This window comes from Oryzias latipes, chromosome 7 (assembly GCF_002234675.1).
Source record: "Oryzias latipes chromosome 7, ASM223467v1".
Taxonomy (NCBI): domain Eukaryota; kingdom Metazoa; phylum Chordata; class Actinopteri; order Beloniformes; family Adrianichthyidae; genus Oryzias; species Oryzias latipes.
The window spans coordinates 15,281,580-15,299,663 of record NC_019865.2 but is presented as its reverse complement, the minus strand read 5'-3'; the positions used below and the strand labels follow the sequence as shown (position 1 = coordinate 15,299,663).

At 38.3% G+C, this 18,084-nt stretch overlaps 1 long non-coding RNA gene across 1 annotated transcript; it reads left to right on the top strand.

Annotated features, from left to right (window-relative positions):
• The first annotated feature begins 11,242 nt into the window (after positions 1 to 11,242).
• Positions 11,243 to 17,395, top strand: LOC110015357. Its single transcript, XR_002290546.1, has 2 exons — positions 11,243 to 11,470; positions 13,785 to 17,395. It is a non-coding gene; the product is annotated as an uncharacterized LOC110015357 (long non-coding RNA).
• Positions 17,396 to 18,084: the final 689 nt, after the last annotated feature.

Genomic DNA, 18,084 nt, shown 5'->3' with positions numbered 1-18,084 from the left:
ATCCTAATGAGTCTGACCGGGTCAGAGTATTCCGAACGGAGTGTTTACATGACACATTTTTATTCTGATCAGGCGTTTATTCCGATTACTTCTGTCCATGTAAATACAGCCAATAATGTTAAAACAGAGACAATAATCCAGCAAACATACTTTTCTTTAATTTCCTCAACTCCATAAAGTAGTTAAATCCAAACATAAAGTTGGGCTGTAAACAGCTGCCGTTTAAACAAAGAAGTAGTTGTTTTTGTTAGGAGCAATGAAAAAAATTTCCCAAAATCTAAGAACATACTGCTATTTGTTTATTTTCCTTAAACTGTTATTCATCTTGGCAAGGAAATCTATGCCCTGTTATCTATAATTGATAGAGAACAGAAAGACTATTTGATCAGTGCAGGGAATTATCACAGCTATTGGAAATCGGATCAGGTCATTCAGTTAGCATTTTTTTAAACTAATTAGATTCTTAAGAAATCTCACCATAGGTTTTTTAGAAAACCAAACTTCTGGTGACAGCATTCCATATTCACTTATAAGTTTTCAGATTTTTCTTCTTTCTATAATATTCTTAGCCAACCAATTTGATTACAGATAAATATTCTTGACTATAAAACCTCTTTGTTCCAGTATAATATCAAGATCTCAGCCTAAAAGCCATGAGTAATACATTTTGTGGTGTTTTCTTTTGAACGTCCCGTGCTAAATTGTGAATAAATGCTTGATACAGAACAGAAGCCTCATTCTCAGAAATGTCCTGATGTGATCTGAAGAGCGGGGCAAACGCAGTGCAGGACAAGACAGTGTTGCTCTTTCATAAGGCTTCTTGCAGCCCGACTGCATTACACAAACCTCGTGACTCCCTGATAACATCTGAATTGTTTGGTAACCATTATGGTTATGCTCCAGATGTGGTAAGGTAAATGAAACAACGGTTTAAGACTTTGTCCTGACACTGGTGTGTGGCAGCTCCAAACGGTATCAGTTGTGACAAACTCCTCTACAGAAGTGAAAATGGAAGATTCAAGCCACATATGATCAAAGGCAATTTCTCAGCCTTCATATATGCTTTTTAAACAACAAACAGCACACCAACTAATTGTCTTTTAAATGTTTAAAATGAGGAAAATCTGCTCCTTTTTAAACAAAATAATTAAACTTCACTTCTAACATGGTTTCTAATGCTTGTTCTCAGTTTTTTAGAAGCAGAATGATAAAACATTACTGTAAACAGCTTTCAGAGTCCAGGAACACTTCAGGTTTACAAAGAATAATAATAATAAAAAAAAACAGTATGAGCAGAATAAATATTCTAAAGCAAATGGCAATGGTTTTTCTGTTGTTATCTTCAGTAATGCTGTAGACACAGTTTTTAGTGTTAACATAGATGTTTTTTTACCCTGATTTTATTTCGTGTATTTTTCTAACAACATTGCTATTTTTTATTTACTTTCTTCTTTTTATGAAGTAAAAACAGCTTTTTAGAAACTAACCATGTCCTGTTTGAGGAACAACTAAAAGCAGTCACTCTGTGTCTTAATGACATCCGGTGTGCCAATGTTGCATTACAAGTTGCACATTTATATGGATATTCTAAATATAGACTCTCTGGACTGTAACAAAGGGTTAAATTTGAAATAATTCAACCTGTTTTGCTTGAAGATTACAACTGGAAAATGAGCCTGAACCATCATAAGATAACGTTCAGGGAGAAGTTTAAATTTTCAGATGCTGGCCACAGAAATTCAACCTAAAATACAAATTTTCCCTCAAATAATTGGGTTTTTTCCTCAACGAAGCTTTCATTTTCTCCTTTAGGAATAGATTAATCTTCCCTGTGGTGCAACAACTGGCCCAAGGGAGTTTGTGTTGTAGAACCATCTCTCTATAAAGCACTGATCAGATACTGAAAGAAGGAAAAGTGCTCCTCAGCATGCACCAAGATAATATCACATATCTGCAAAACAGCAATCACAGGATTATCCATCCCTGTGTCCTTCCATTTGCCCTTCTCCCATTCAGGGACCTGGAGGGATGAAGCTGCAGCTGTCATCAGGTAACAAAGTACGCTCTGGATAGGTCATCAGTTGATAAGCTAACACTGAGGGGATATCGTTGTTACATTTTGCATTTATTTTTCTATTAACGTAGCCTGTTCTTTCGAGAGCAGCCGCTAACTTTTGCTGCATTAGGCAGTGTTTCGTAAATAGGACAGGAAAAAAAAGCCACTTGAATAGAAATGTTATTATCAGGGTAACTTGTTCATTATTCCGCTAAAAGCAGCTGTGGCTCTAGACACCATGTGACCACATCCTATTGCCTTAGAAATGGAAAATTCAAGAAGAAACCCAGCTTCCACCCAGCTATTCAGTAAAAAAAAAAGGCTTAACTTGGTTGTTTTCTCTCGAAAATTCTTTAAATAAATAAAATCACTGACAATTTTGGTGTTTTTAACACATTGTGGTATTTTTCTGATGATGGAGGAAACGTATAAAGAAAATAATGCTTAAAATTACTTTACAAATCAAGTGATTAATAATTAGATAGGTCACGTAAACTACTAAGGTAACTCAAGATTGGGAGAGCATGTCAGAGAAGAGAGATCTGTAGACAGGAAGCAGAAGTCATTAAGATGAGAACAATTTTTTTTCAATGAAACACAATTAATGACTTAAAGCATGGTGTTTCCACAGGTAGAAATTTCTCTTTAACAACAATAAAGTTAGAACAAATTCTAACTAATCTGCAGCTTCTCTTGAACTCTCCCTCTCTACACTTAATTCTGGAGAAGCAACAGCATCAAATAATTCCTAAAAAAAGGAGAAATTTTGTTGAGTCTGCAATCTTAACCCCTTGTGCTTACCAAGGCCCTTTAATGTTGGTCTAGATGACCCCACTCCCAACGTAATAGACTTAGCTCTGAACCTTTTTTTATCAATGATATGTGATCTTCACTGGTGTCCTTGGATTACATGAAATCCTCTTCACCTTTATCCACCTGTTTCATGGTAGGGAGAACACGTCAATGTAAGGGTGGGGTCATTTTGACTACACGAGGGTTAAGCTGCAGATATGCAGTGTTCAAAAAATGAAGCAGAAATCTTATTTTAGTTTGTTTTGAGTATTTATATTCTTGCCAATTTTTATATTAAGAATAACTGATTCTTATGCTGTTTTACAGCCTTCTTTCAGGCGGAAAAAAACAAATTTAGGTTGTTTTCCTGGGACTTCCATGGATTGGATCTTGAATATTTTTTTAATGCACAATCAGATTTTTGACTTCTACATACATGTGTGTGAATACACCAAGTGTCACAGCAGTACATGGAAGGCTGCGAGTGTCAAAAGACGTCCCGGGTGACATCTATTTGTCTGGACTCTAATCGATCCAGCTGCTGTTCCTCTACATGTTCCAAGACCCCTGGAGTGCACAAAATATTTCATGTTTTTAAACTTCCTTCACCCAACAACCTGAGGGCTCCCTAACACTATTGTTCGCTGGGATCACTCCATCCATCTGGTTGACTGGGGGAGCTGCAGCTCTGAGAGCCTGCTTAAAATGTGTGGTTTAAAAAAGTCACAAAAAAAAAACTTTTTTTACTGTGAGCTGTCAAGAAAAAATGTGTTATGTGAATGCATGGTAACAAAAAAGAAATACTGAGACATTTTTAACCTCAGTTTCAAAGGCCAGTTTCACATTAATCAGTTTTATATCCTGAGTGGGTCTTCTGAAGACATTTAATGGTACAACTGAGCCAGATAGTCAAAAATAGTGTAATTTTCTATATGTTTTCCACATGCTAGTTCATATCTCATTAAATGTCTACACCTATGCAAGGAAGAACTGCAGTGAGCATGGATCATGTTGGACGGATGGAAAGGTTTATCTTCAAAAATTAGAGATATTTGTTTTAAAGACACAGGCCTGGTCACCAATTACTTTTAATTTTTTTTGTTTAATCTAGCTGGACTGATTCAATGTGGATTCTTTAACAAAGCCGGTTACAAACTCACTTTTTTTAATGTTCAGACACATTTTTGTAGTATGTGTTACCAGATCTTATGTTTTAATTTCATGAGAAAGGTCTTGGGGATGCACGGTGACGCAGTGGTAAGTGCTCTTGCCTTACATCAGGGAGGACGAGCATGTGTGAGTTTTCTGCAGGCACTTCTGATTCCTCTCACAGTCAACAGACACTCTTCATAGGTTATTGCTGTATCTTTTGTCTATAGGTGTGCGTGTTTGTGTATGTAAGGCCCAGGGACAGACTGGCACCATGTTCATGGTGTACCCACTTTCGCCCAACAGTAGCTGGGTTTGCTTCAGCATCCCTGTGACCCCAAAAGGGATTCAGGGGGTTATAAAAATTGATGGATTGAGAAATATCTTGTAGTCTTTCTATTGCAGAAAACATTGATTTTGTTCTAATTCTTTTTAAGAATAAGAGATACAATTCAGGGAAATCCCTCAATGTACAAACTATGCAATTACGGAATCAACCTCGACTACTCCAGAAAATACAATCATTTTTCTCAAGGTAGACTATTTGCTAAAAGTACGAAATGCAGTGAAGACTGAATAGAGAAGGACATTAATTTCTTCATGAAGAATGGGGCAAAAAAAGGGAAGATGATCCCCGACTTTATTTACTACCCTTTTAAAGAGGCAAAGCTTCCATGTGGTTAGATGACTTTGACCTTACTGAATATATTCCAGACTTTCTGGTAACAAGGTGGCAAGTTCTATCTGTGTTTTAAAGAAACTTTCCCTATCCAAAACGGAATAGCTGAAAAGTGAGACTGTCAAATAAATACAAAAAAAAAATCCTAATTTGTATGACACTGACTCACTCTGGCCTGAGCTTTCTGAGCTTTTAGTGAACAGCGAGAATCCTTTTTCTTTGCGCAGCAAGAGAGACGTCTCATTGTTTGTAGTTTAAAATGACTTCTCTTTCTTACCCCTCTCAACATTTCCAACTTTTGGATGGAGAAAGAATGGCTCGTAGGGAGAGTGGAGCTCATTTTTGCTTCTCAACCAAAGAGCAGTTATTCATTCAGTGTTGCTTTTGGATCGTGTGCTCCTGTCTCCACACTCCTCTGACATTTAAAGGGAAAATGAAGAGTTACTTGTACGGACATAAATCTTCTCGATCTTGCCCACAGGGCAGAACAGACGGGATTGGAGTTGGTGAAGTCTATTATTGGCAAGTCTTTGATTAAACAAGGAATGAGACAAAATGAGCTCAGAAGCGGCGTTCTGGCAGCCATTTCTCAAGCAGACAAAGGTATCAAAGACAATAGCAGAGTTACACAAATGTGAAAAGTGTCGGTATAATCAAAAGTCAGATTAACTTTAACAATAGTTGTTGCCAAAAAGAAAGATGGACTTGTAATTTTGCTTTGCAGCAACATTTTCTGAACTTCTACGAATCAGTGTTAGAACAGAGTCTTTGCCCCAGTTAACACAGTTAACAAAGTTATGTGAAGATGATTACTATAGATACTGTGAACTAAATCACCTTAATGGCCTGTATTTAATCACAAAAACAAATCTTCCTGTGGTTAAGAGCATGCAATGTTCAAGATGAATTACAAATTTAGTTTTCATTTTTTAACCCCAGAGCACAGTGACAACCAGCAACTACAGGAAAGACACCGACTACTCCTAGAGACAGATGTAATTCAACCAAATTGAAAGTTCTTGGTACAATCTTACTTTTTTAGACCTACGTAACAATAAATTTAAAGCAAGACAAATAATCTTACATTAAACTTGTCATATCCATCCATAATGTCTGCTTATGTTAAAGTGGCATCTTATTTAATAGAAAAATGTATGTAAAAAATTGCAGACAGGCGTTCTAAAAAGAAAAAAGTAACCCTGCTGTTAGAACTGTGAGCAAAGTTAGGGGAATTTTTTAGACCAATTACGGCTTGACTAAGTTTGGTCTGCTTAAACTGTCATTGTAATGCTGCGCTCACACTAAACGTCGTATGCATGTCTAATGTGTTGATGCTGTTGACTTGTGTGGGAGGAGCTATATTGTCCAAAGGTTTTAGGCCCATCGCTACAATGAATCATTAACTACATATCAGTATATCTATGATGATGGCCGCTTTCGGAGGTACTTCCGTCTCTCTGTGACTCAGTTTGACATCTTGCTGTCCCGCATTTGTCCAGGGAGGAGAAAAATAAAATAAAATAAAATTAGGGGACCTTTGTATTATTGACTCTGAAAACAAGAAAAATATTATAAAGTCCAAGAGGAGAAAGATCAGATTTTCCTCCATATTAGTTTTGGACTCCACCTGCTGATCACGTCTTCAACACAATATAGGGCAAATCTGACTCCCAGATTGGTTAACGCTACGCAATTCTTTGCCAAAATTCAGATATTTAAAATCTGGAAACATCGTGGATCTTCTTTCTTCTTTCTCTTTCGGCTTTTCCCATCAGGGGTCGCCACAGCGAATCATCCTTTTCCACCTCACTCTATCATGGACATCTTCTACCCTAACATTAGCCAACTTCATGTCCTCTGTTAAGACATCCATGTATCTCCTCTTTGGCCGTCCTCTTGCCCTCCTGCCAGGCAGCTCCATCTCCAACATCCTTCTACCAATATATCCACTATCCCTCCTCTGAACATGTCCAAACCATCTCAGTCTGGCTTCTCTGACTTTGTCGCTAACACAGGCAACATGAGCCGTCCTTCTGATGTACTCGTTCCTTATCCTGTCTAACCTGGTCACTCCTAAGGAGAACCTCAACATCTTCATCTCCGCTACCTCCATCTCAGCCTCTTGTCTCTGTCTCACTGCTACCGTCTCTAACCCATAGAGCAGAGCTGGTCTCACCACTGTCTTGTACACCTTTCCTTTGAGTCTTGCTGGCACTCTTCTGTCACACAACACTCCTGACACTTTCCTCCACCCGCTCCAACCTGCCTGCACTCGCCTCTTCACCTCTTTTCCACACTCCCCATCACACTGAACTGTTGACCCCAAGTACTTAAACTCCTGCACCTTCTTCACCTCAGCCCCCTGTAACCTAACGCTTCTACCTTGATCCCTCTCGTTCAGACACATGTATTCTGTCTTACTACGACTGACCTTCATGCCTCTTCTTTCCAGAGCAAACCTCCACCTCTCTAGCTGTTCCTCCACCTGCTCTCTACTCTCACTGCAAATTACAATGTCATCCGCAAACATCATTGTCCAGGGAGATTCCTGTCTTACCTCATCTGTCAGCCTGTCCATCAGCATAGCAAACAAAAAAGGACTCAAAGCTGATCCTTGGTGTAGTCCCACCTCCACCTTGAACTCCTCTGTCTGACCAACAGCACATCTCACCACCGTCATACTTCTCTCATACATGTCCTGAACTACTCTGACATACTTCTCTGCCACTCCAGACGACCTCATACAGTACCACAGCTCCTCCCTCGGCACCCTGTCATACGCCTTCTCTAAATCTACGAACACACAATGCAGCTCCTTCTGACCTTCTCTGTACTTTTCCATCAACATTCTCAAAGCAAAAATGGCATCAGTGGTGCTCTTACGGGGCATGAAACCATACTGCTGCTCACAGATCTCCACCTTCTTCCTAAGCCTGGCTTCCACTACTCTTTCCCACAGCTTCATTGTGTGGCTCATCAACTTTATTCCTCTATAGTTGCTGCAGTTCTGCGTGTCACCCTTGTTCTTAAAGATCGGAACCAGAACGCTTCTCCTCCATTCCTCAGGCATCTTCTCACTCTCTAAAATCCTATTGAACAACCTTGTTAGAAATTCCACTGCTGCCTCTCCTAAGCACTTCCATACCTCCACAGGAACGTCATCAGGACCAACGGCCTTTCCGCTCTTCATCCTTTTCAGAGCCTTCCTAACCTCATCCTTTCCAATCTCTGCTACTTCCTGCTCCACAACAACCACATCTTCCTCCCTTCTTTCCCTGTCATTTTCCACGTTCATCAGCTCCTCAAAATACTCCTTCCATCTTTTCTGTACACTCTCCTGAGTTGTTAGCACCTTTCCGTCTCTGTCCTTAATCACCCTTATCTGTTGCACGTCCTTCCCATCTCTGTCTCTCTGTCTGGCTAGTCTGTACAAGTCCTTCTCTCCTTCCTTTGTGTCTAACCTGTCATATAGCTCATCGTAAGCCTTCTGTTTGGCCTTTGCCACCTCTCTCTTCACTCTACGCTGCGCTTCCTTGTACTCCTGTCTACCTTCCTCAGTCCTTTCTACATCCCACTTCTTTTTAGCCAACCTCTTCCTCTGGACGCATTCCTGTACTTCCTCATTCCACCACCAAGTCTCTTTACCGTCTTTCCTCTTTCCAGATGACACACCTAGCACCTTCCTACCTGTTTCCCTGATAATTTCTGCTGTAGTTTCCCAGTCATCTGGAAGCTCATCCTGACCACCCAGACCCTGTCTCAACTTCTGCCTAAATTCCTCACAAGTTTCTTCATTCTGTAGCTTCCACCACTTGGTCTTCTTTTCTGTTTTCCCTATCTTCTTCTTCCTGACCTCCAGAGTCATCTTACACACCACCATGCGGTGCTGTCTGGCTACACTCTCTCCTACCACCACTTTGCAGTCAATAACCTCTCTCAAATGACCTCGTCTACATAGGATGTAGTCCACCTGGGTACTCCTACCTCCACTTCTGTATGTCACTCTATGTTCCTCTCTCTTCTGGAAGTAAGTGTTGACTACAGCCATTTCCATCCTCTTCGCAAAGTCCACCACCATCTGTCCCTCCAGATTCCTTTCCTTCACACCAAACCTGCCCATCACCTCCTCATCACCTCTATTGCCCTCACCAACATGCCCATTAAAGTCTGCTCCAATAACAACTCTCTCTCCTCTGGGGAAACTCTGTATGACCTCATCCAACTCACTCCAGAATCTCTCCTTCACTTCTAACTCACAGCCAACCTGTGGCGCATACCCACTGACTACATTCACCATCACCCCTTCGATTTCTAACTTTAAGCTCATCATCCTGTCTGAGACTCTTTTCACCTCTAGAACCCTGTTTACAAACTCCCCCTTCAGAATCACTCCTACCCCGTTTCTCTTCCTATCAACACCATGATAGAACAGTTTGTATCCTCCTCCAATACTACGTGCCTTGCTGCCCTTCCACCTTGTCTCCTGCACACACAGTACATCTACCTTCCTTCTCTCCATCATGTCTGCCAGCTCTCTGCCTTTCCCTGTCATTGTGCCAACGTTAAGAGTCCCTATTCTCAAACCTATGTTCCTGCCTTTTCCCTTCTCTCTCTGGTCACGGGCCCTTCTGCCTCCCCTCTTTCTTCGACCAACAGTAGTCAAATTTCCACCGACACCCTGTAGGTTAACAGCATCGGTGGCGGTCGTTGTTAACCCGGGCCTCGACCGATCCAGTATGTCTAAAGTGTTGTGGATGATTCGCATGGTTATTTTGGCAATTTTTACGCCGGATGCCCTTCCTGACGCAACCCTCTCTATTTATCCGGGCTTGGGACCGGCACAGAGGCAACTGGCTTGCAACCCCTGTGGCTAGATTCGCAACCCCTGTGGCTAGATTGGAAACATCGTGGATAACTTGTAAAAAGATCTTAAAAGGGTTGGTTTTGGGGCAGCTGGGTCCATACTTGTTCTGATTGTTCTGATGAGCCAAACAACCCCATTGCATAACCTAACTCCAAAAACATTTTGAATGTTTAACATGAGAGCCAAACAAATTTCAAAGGAATGCCAGGAAAAAAAAGAACTTCCAGGGAAGGGGCAAAGCAAACACTTTGGAAGCACAGCAGGACCTGTGCCACAAGGAAAGAGGAATTCAGAAGAAATACTTTTTCACTTGAATTTGCTATTTATTTAAAGGAGATTAGAATTACAGACAGCAATGTTATATATGTAGGAAGTAGTTTTGTGTGAGTGTTTTGTTTTTGTTTAAGTTCTCTTTAGAAATGCAGTGAACTAAATAAAGCCCCTAATCTAAGAGACAGCAATTTAAAAAATTGACGTGGTTTGCATGAGTCACAGAAAACATCTCCCTGAAATGTATTCTGCGTGCAAACAAAAACCATTAGTGTATTACAGCCATCAGGCTGTTTACCCAATTCAGCAGCAACTCAAAGCACGCACTAGCCTAAAGGTCAAAAACCACATCCAAAAGAAAAAAGTATTAGACTTATATGTAAATATTAAGTATGCTTTCATTTTCCTGCCCTTCCAGCAGTTTATTATTTGCAGTAATTGGATATGCTTCTTGTTTAACTTATGGCAAAAAAGAAAAAAGAAATAAACTAAACTCAACCTTTGAGCTGCTTGGCATTTTTTTCCTTACCTTCTCTTTGCACGAGATACCAGTAAATTTGCATTTGAGTTTAAAATTCCTGCCATCGCACATTAGTTGATTCCCTGCCTGGTGGAGTAAGACCCAATGTGAGGGAGACCGGCTTGGTGGCATAAATGTAAACATTTAATGTACAAACGTGAACAGGACAAAAAAGTTGTATTAGAACCGTCAGGGCAACCTGCACTTGGTTTTGTTTCAAACAGTTGCACAGCTTGGGGTAGATCTGATTCCTTCCTACCACCACAAAGGGCAAAAGGTTGTACTCAATTTTGGAGACTGTGTCTTTGTATATAAATTAATCCAAAGTTAATATATGACGTTTTTGAACTAAATAAAACCAACAAACATGACAGTCATGGATGCAATATATGTTGTTGGATGTTTGTTTATTTTAACAACACTTGAATAATAAATTAAAACTATAAAAAAAAAGGTGTTTGCTGTTTTTTGTAATTAGTTTGTTAATGCTTTCGACATGTTTTAAAAGAGAAATATAAACTTTGCAATCATACTGTTAAATCTGATGAGGTTCTGTAATTCCATTGTGTAGTGTTTGATAAATGTTTAGAGCTGAAGGTAACTGTCTTTGATGGTAGTTATCAATATGACAATGTATTTTTCTGAGATAAAAAAAAACCTGAAACTGACATTTGGGCCAATTAAACCAGACTGCACAGCATAAATAAATATTGTTTTTCATAGTCATTAATTTACTCACATTGGTAAAATATGTTTCTATCGCCAATGGGTCTCCCTTATTATCAGTATGAAGACATGCTCTTTTAATGTATTGAAGTATAATTTACATTTGGTGTAACAAACAATTATGTAAGACACCTTAAAATTCAAAATGGCATTATTAATTATGAGAGAAAATAACTTTAGGTTACAAAAGAAAAAGGGGAAATGAAAATATGGGCACCACGTAGTTTGTCCAAGTGGTGTTACCGTAGTCTGATGTCATCATTATTGTCCTACACTGGCAATCTCGCAGAGGAACAGATTGGAATGGCATGATTCAACAGCTGCAGGAAAACCCCTCTAATGTGGGATGGTGTGGACTGCAGAAAACTGGCAGATACTGGCAGAAGACCCCGCAAAAAACAACATACCTTACAGGTATTTACTGCATATTGTTCCAATCTTTTGCTCTTACCCTTTTCATTAAGAACAGACTTTCAATAATATAAAATGATAAAAAAGTTCACATTCAAATGCCCCAAAGAGAACACTGTTCAGCAGGAGAACTTTAAAAAATGTATGATTTCAAAATTTACTTTTCTAATCTAAATCAATTTGAATAAATTCCAACATTCAAACATCTTTTGGCCTTGTTTCACACTGGAGTCTCACTGTGACATTTTGAAGGCCCCTTCCGAGCATCCAGAGATTTTAGGTAACCTTAAATTTTGCTTCATCATCAAATTGCTGTAATGTGATGACAGGAGTTCAGTCCTCTCCATTAAGCCAGTCCGTGGGGGGGAGCTGAGGTGTTGAAGCGAGTATAAGAGTTGGCAGTATGCGGAATAAAGGAAAACACAGAGATAAGAACAGACAAAAACAGTGTCAGAGAAATGTTTCCTCTCAGAAGGCCACAGTGTCACACACAGTCACATCGTTGAGATGAAGCTGTTGTTTTGCAGAACAACAAGAAAGAATTTCACCCCTGCAGGGAGAGTATTCTATTGCCACTACATGATGTATACTGAAGTATGCATTTGAAATAAATCATAACCACCATCACTGGGCTACTAAAAAAAGGCATTTGAGGCAGTATTCAGGGTCACGGTCCTACATTTTCTCAAATTCACCATAGTGTTGTGCTGAGTACCATTATATTGCAAGGACACGAGGAAACAAAAACAATACACTTGACACGCACTGACAGAAAAGCTAAAAGACACTCTATTTTCTTTCTTTCTTTTTTTTTTTTTACTCACATCACCTTTTTAAACAGGAACAAAAAGGATGAGTTTTTGCCATTGCTGAAATTAATAAATCAAACAGCTAACAAATCTCTGAAATATTGAAGGATATTAGAAGAATCTTTTAAGAAAAGTAAAGCCCATGACAAAATGAAAGAAGACCTAAAATTGACCCCTGAGAAAACAAAGGGAGGACATCAGAACTTTTCTCCCACATTTGAAAAGTTATTTTACACATGAAACCAAAATAAATCTTGCAAAGTTGTGATCAAGTATACAATTTAATGTCAGACATCTGCGTTGGAAGCTTTTTCACTGGAGTCTTAGTGGAATGGCTGTTTTGGAAACCAAAGCAAATTTTCCTCAGAACATTCCTTTTCATACATCATGAAGCATCAGTTGGCTGACATTTTCCTCTCCTAAAAAAAAAAAAAAGAAAAATTTAGAAAAATGTTGTGATCTTTCTTTATGGTGAATTATTACTTTAATTTTAACATTTTTTTTCTCTGTTATTGTTAGGCTTTATATCATTTAGGACTTGTTTTAAGGTCGTTTTGAACAGAATGTGCACAAACACTTGTTTCTGTGATTGATTTGTTTTCTGTAATTTCATATAACATTAATTGTTGGCTTGGCTTTGCCTGACAGCTTCAGAACAGTAAACAGCTTCTGCTTTTCTTCAGCTTTGCACACCTGTCCATGATCAGTCCATCAAGGGCTGATGATTGGTGGCATCTGGCTGCAGAGCAAGTAAACTGCAGTAAAAAGCCTGCAAAAATGCTGTCAAACTCTCATGTGTTGTGTGGGTAGAACCACAGTCTTTCTTTATCCATGGCTATTTCACAGTTGGGTTGTTGAATGTGATATTTCATATCCATTGTGAGTTATGGCCTGATGGTTATTTTCTCTGTGAGAGTGTAGAAGTTGAATAATACAGCTGCATTAATGGGACAACGGCACTGCCTTCACTGTACAAGCTTGCAAAGTTCAAATTGTCTCGTCTTTGAATGGTTTCCACGTTTGATCCGCTCTCATGATCTTAAGTTTTTTGTTCTGTTTTGTTTGTATCAGTTTCACAAGAGCAAAACCTTTAAAGATAGCTTTGAGCATCACACTGTGCATCTTTAAAAGGTCTTTTCTTGTGCTTGATGTTTTTTTTTCTTTTCTTTTAATGGGCACAAGTAGGAGAACTTGAGTTTTCTGAGCTCTGCATGCCAGTGTTTGTGGGGCCATGGTGGTTAAACCTGTGATTAAATTACTAGCGGAATGTATTTATTTCAATCACAGAGAGGGGAAAATGTGAAGCATTCAAACCTGTCTTGTTCTTTGCCGTTTCGCTAACTCCAGTTTCATTCTTAGTTTTCTCCTTACAAGGAGTCTTTTTGATCTCCAATCTCATTTTACTGCTTCATGCTTAACAGTGAAGCAAAAACAGCATTTGGTTAAACAAATTTACACTGGCTAAAGTTTTAACTAAAAAAATTGTCTGTTTTTGTCTTTTTTTTCAGGAGTGTGTGACAATTGGTTAGGAATAAATGTGGTCATCGGGACCATTACATCATCTTTTGACAGACTTCAAACAAAGACAAGTCTTCTGGACTGAGAGGTTCTGCTAGGTAGGTAAAAAAAGATCTCATTTAATACCACAAACCTCAACTGAATATCAAACAACCTTTGCATTTCCCACCAAACAGCTTTATTCAGCAGCAGAGCTTTTCCAAATAGTGAGAGCTACTTTTTCTTGTTGGAATGTTCTTTGGTTTATATTGTAAAATTATTGCAGTTTGTAAAGCGTTGCAAAATCCTGTATACTTTTTATGGTGGTGGTTTTGGTGGGCAGGGGTAACAGGAAATGAGTCATTCCATATATGGTATGGACATATAGTCTGTATAATTGCACCAAATCACATTATCAATTTTAGCTTAGCAGCTGGCTGGTCAGTGCTGGTGCTGAGAGGGAGGTGACATTACATGAATGATCATCTCTGTTTCCACCAGTGGCATCACTAACCTACTGTCTCATCTGGTCTGGATGCCTTGTGTGCACCACCTGATCCAAAGGTCTCACTGCTGCTTTTTCATTCAGTTCTACTTTGACCAAATCATCCCTCTTTGATTTTCAGTTGTTGTGGTTGTCTGTGAACTTGACACAACTGAATTAAAAACAAATTAACAAATTAGTGAAAAAATGGAAGTACTTTTTTCTTTTTATTTACATCCTTGCCCTTTTTCTTTTAAAGATATTTCTCTTTTCTTGTGGAATCCTTGGCCTGCAGTACAGTGAATCAAAGTATGGGAAATGCTTTAAGAGCTTAAAAGAAAAGGTTGAAAGTTCATTTCTAAGAAAAGTGATCATAGAAGTAGATCACCTGCACTCCTTGGAATTTCTTATTTAGGTTATTTTAAAAGGCAGTCCATGTTTTGGAAACATTAGTCCATATCAATTAGGTCCAATAATTAGGGATTTGGTAGAAGAAATCCACGAACTGAGTAAATTTCAAAGTAAATCTTAAAGAAGAATAAATGTTTAATTTCAAAATAAAAGAAAAAAATGAGTAAAATAAAACAACCAAATGAAAGCTTGTCAGCTTTGTTGACTACTTTTATGAATTTCTATAAGGTGGGATCTCCATCCATCTATTTTCCTGACCAGCTACATCTCGTTCGGGGTCAGAAGGTTGCTGGAGCCTGTTGGAGATTAAAAATGTGTGTTAGTAACATATGAATGATTAGAAATTATTTCCTAATCTTTTAAAAAATAAAAACAGTCATGATTTAGCTTATTCGTTCTCTTTTCAACCGATTAGAATCAATCAATCCAGTTTTATTTGTCAAATACTTAAATTGCATTGCAGTAGTGAAATGCATTTTTTTGTACCACTCCAAGTATTAAAGATTGTAGTTTCTATGTCTCAGTATATTTTGAAGTCACAGCTATTAATGCATTCTGAATACAAGAGGGGTCAGACATTTTCATTCTAAGTTCCAAAAAAATAAAAATAAAAATTTTCACTACATATTTACTTTCTAATGCAACTAAGACATGGAGCAGGTGGAAAATTATTTAAAACTCAATTTGATTTTTATGTATAGGTATTTGGTATGCTGAAGCTTTTAAAATGCAAAAAAATAAAAAATAAAATTCAAGATTCACCTTGTCTTGTCCGCATCATTTATTAACGAAACACTTACTTATGTAGATGCAAACATCTTCAACTTTACATGTAACAAAAAAAAAAAGCTTTATACAAAAAACAGAATCTCAAAGATCTATTTTTATATGACAATGAAAAAAAGAAAAACACCAAACCGCTGGAACGGTGGAAACAATCGTGCTATCAGGTTTGAAAAGTATATATGTCCCTCAGAAGTTTACTGCAGGTATATCGCAGACAGTCACAGTTAGCAAACTGGCCAACCTTAGTATGAACTAGACCGCATGATCGCAGTTTGGATGTGGTATGATTGAAGCGATGGCCGATCGCTGTGAAGTATAAACTGCACATCAGATCACATGCACAGTGACAGGTGACAGATAAATACTTTTATACTTAAGATCTTTCTGATTACACTCATGGCTTTGACAGAATACTCTTTTTTCCCCAGTCTGTCAGCTTGACCTTGCAATAACAATTAACATTTACAAATGCATTAAAATCTATTTCTTTTCCCTCACCCTTCCAGTGATCAGACCTCCAAGACCATAGATAGACCTGTAAATTACATCTTTGCTTTTGAGCTCTGTATTCTCTTCAATAAAACCTTTACAAGCAGCTTTAAGGGCAGGTAGTTTTTTTTCATCTACCCCTGCTCTTGTTTAGACTTAAAGAGAATTTTGACATTAACACACCCTTCCACTATAGGCATCAACACATTACCCACTTAAGATTAAAACCTCCTCTTTTTAGCCTGAAGTCTAATACCTGAGACTTAAAGATGCCAATTCTCATCTGAGCTGGTTCACAGTTTGCTGCACATCAATCCAGTTCCTGCTGGAAATCTATAAACTAGGTTAAAACACAGGGGGAAACTCATTAACTCACACGGAAGAAACTCAGTTGTTGCTTGTTATTGATTCAGTCAATGAAAACATTTATTGTTGATATACTAATTTTTCACTTATGTTAAATTGCATATTTTGGTGCTCTATGACTATCCTATAACAGGTCATTCCAGTTTTTTTCTTCTGGTATGTAAATTATTTTTCCAATAGTTTAGTGAAACACAAGTCCTCCATCCCTTTCTGTGCCTCATGTATCCAACCTACAGGGGAGTTTAGTTTCATTAGTTGTATGATAACAATTAATGGACATTTCAAGTAAAACAGATAAATCACAGTAACATTTGCCTTCATCTAGTCCAAAACTGTAGCAGCAACCCTAGGTCACCCCGGGAAATGCAACCCTAACCATAAATTGTCCAAAACAAGGACAATTTTGTCTTTTCTGTTTCAAACATTTTCCTTTCACCTTTAATGTCAAAGAGGTAACAGAACAGATATTAATATGGTGTAGTTTTAGTTTCTACTTCTAACATTGCGAGACTTATCAATTGTCATGTCGTGTCATGTGCTCCCTGGCTACGTGTGAATTGTTTGCTCATATGTGACTATGTGTTAGGGAAAGAGTTTCCACATGATGTGACTGATAAAAATAGCGCCCCTTTAAATGAACCATGAACATTTCCTGGCTTGCTGGAAGTCTAAAGATAGAGGATGGCTTCTGTTGCAGTTCATGTACATGTCTGCAGAATTTGTGCTGGCTTATCATTTATTATAGAGTCTGAGCTTGCTCTGTGAATCTTTCTGTCACTTGTTCCTATATGCGACTAATGCAGATAAACACCAGATATGTGAGGAGCTGTGCTGTTTGTTTGGCAGATGGATGGAGGCATTATGGTTAAGTTACATGTCCAGGGATTATTAAGTCAGTCAAGACAATGCGTTGGAACAGATGTGGACAAAAAGCTGTTTAAAGAAGGAAAATGATCCTAAAAAAAGCCCAACCGCCTCTTTTCCACATTTTTTTCAATTAAAATTTCAGATGACAAAAGCCTTTTAGTCTTCTGTGAGGCTGCTTTAAAAGCAACAGCAATGTGCATTTGATCAAGTTGGCGAAAAGAAAAAAAAAAGCCCTGCTTATTTTTTTTTTAAGAAGTCTGATTTTCTTAAGATGTGGTGGAAATATTTGCAGGGCTTCAGCTCAAAGCTCTCCCAGAGAACAACAAACATAAACCTATAACACTCTACGAGCATCTAAAGGTAGCCACAGGGTACAGTACAGCTCACCTCACAGGATCATTATGTTTGGACATTTCAAACACTAGAAATCACAATGAGATATTGGTGGCTTCTTTTTTCTCATTAAAGTATTGAGTCAAAATTTTCTCACATCGGGCTACTCATTTATTTTTCCATTTCTTTTTTATTTAAACCTGAAGTGAGTTGCTGTTTTCTCTTTGAACATCACAGGGGGTTGTTTTAACTAGCTCAAAGTGTTTTCTGGGGTCTCTGTCAGGAGGAGAGAGTCTTCACAGCATCATCTATGTTCCAATGTCTCCTCATTTCTTTCTTTTCTCTCCTTTAGGGTTTTAATTATGTAACTCTGCTCACATCAACAGCGACACAGATGTGACTCAAACTGACAGAGGCCCATTTACAAGAAAGCATGCACATGCACATTTTAATACATCATTTTTTGCATGTTATTTTTTCACTTCAAAGTGTATTACACTGATTTGCTTGCATTCTTCATCAGAGGAGTCTTCTCCATATGAGAACAAAAGGGATGTTTTTGTTCACAAAAACAG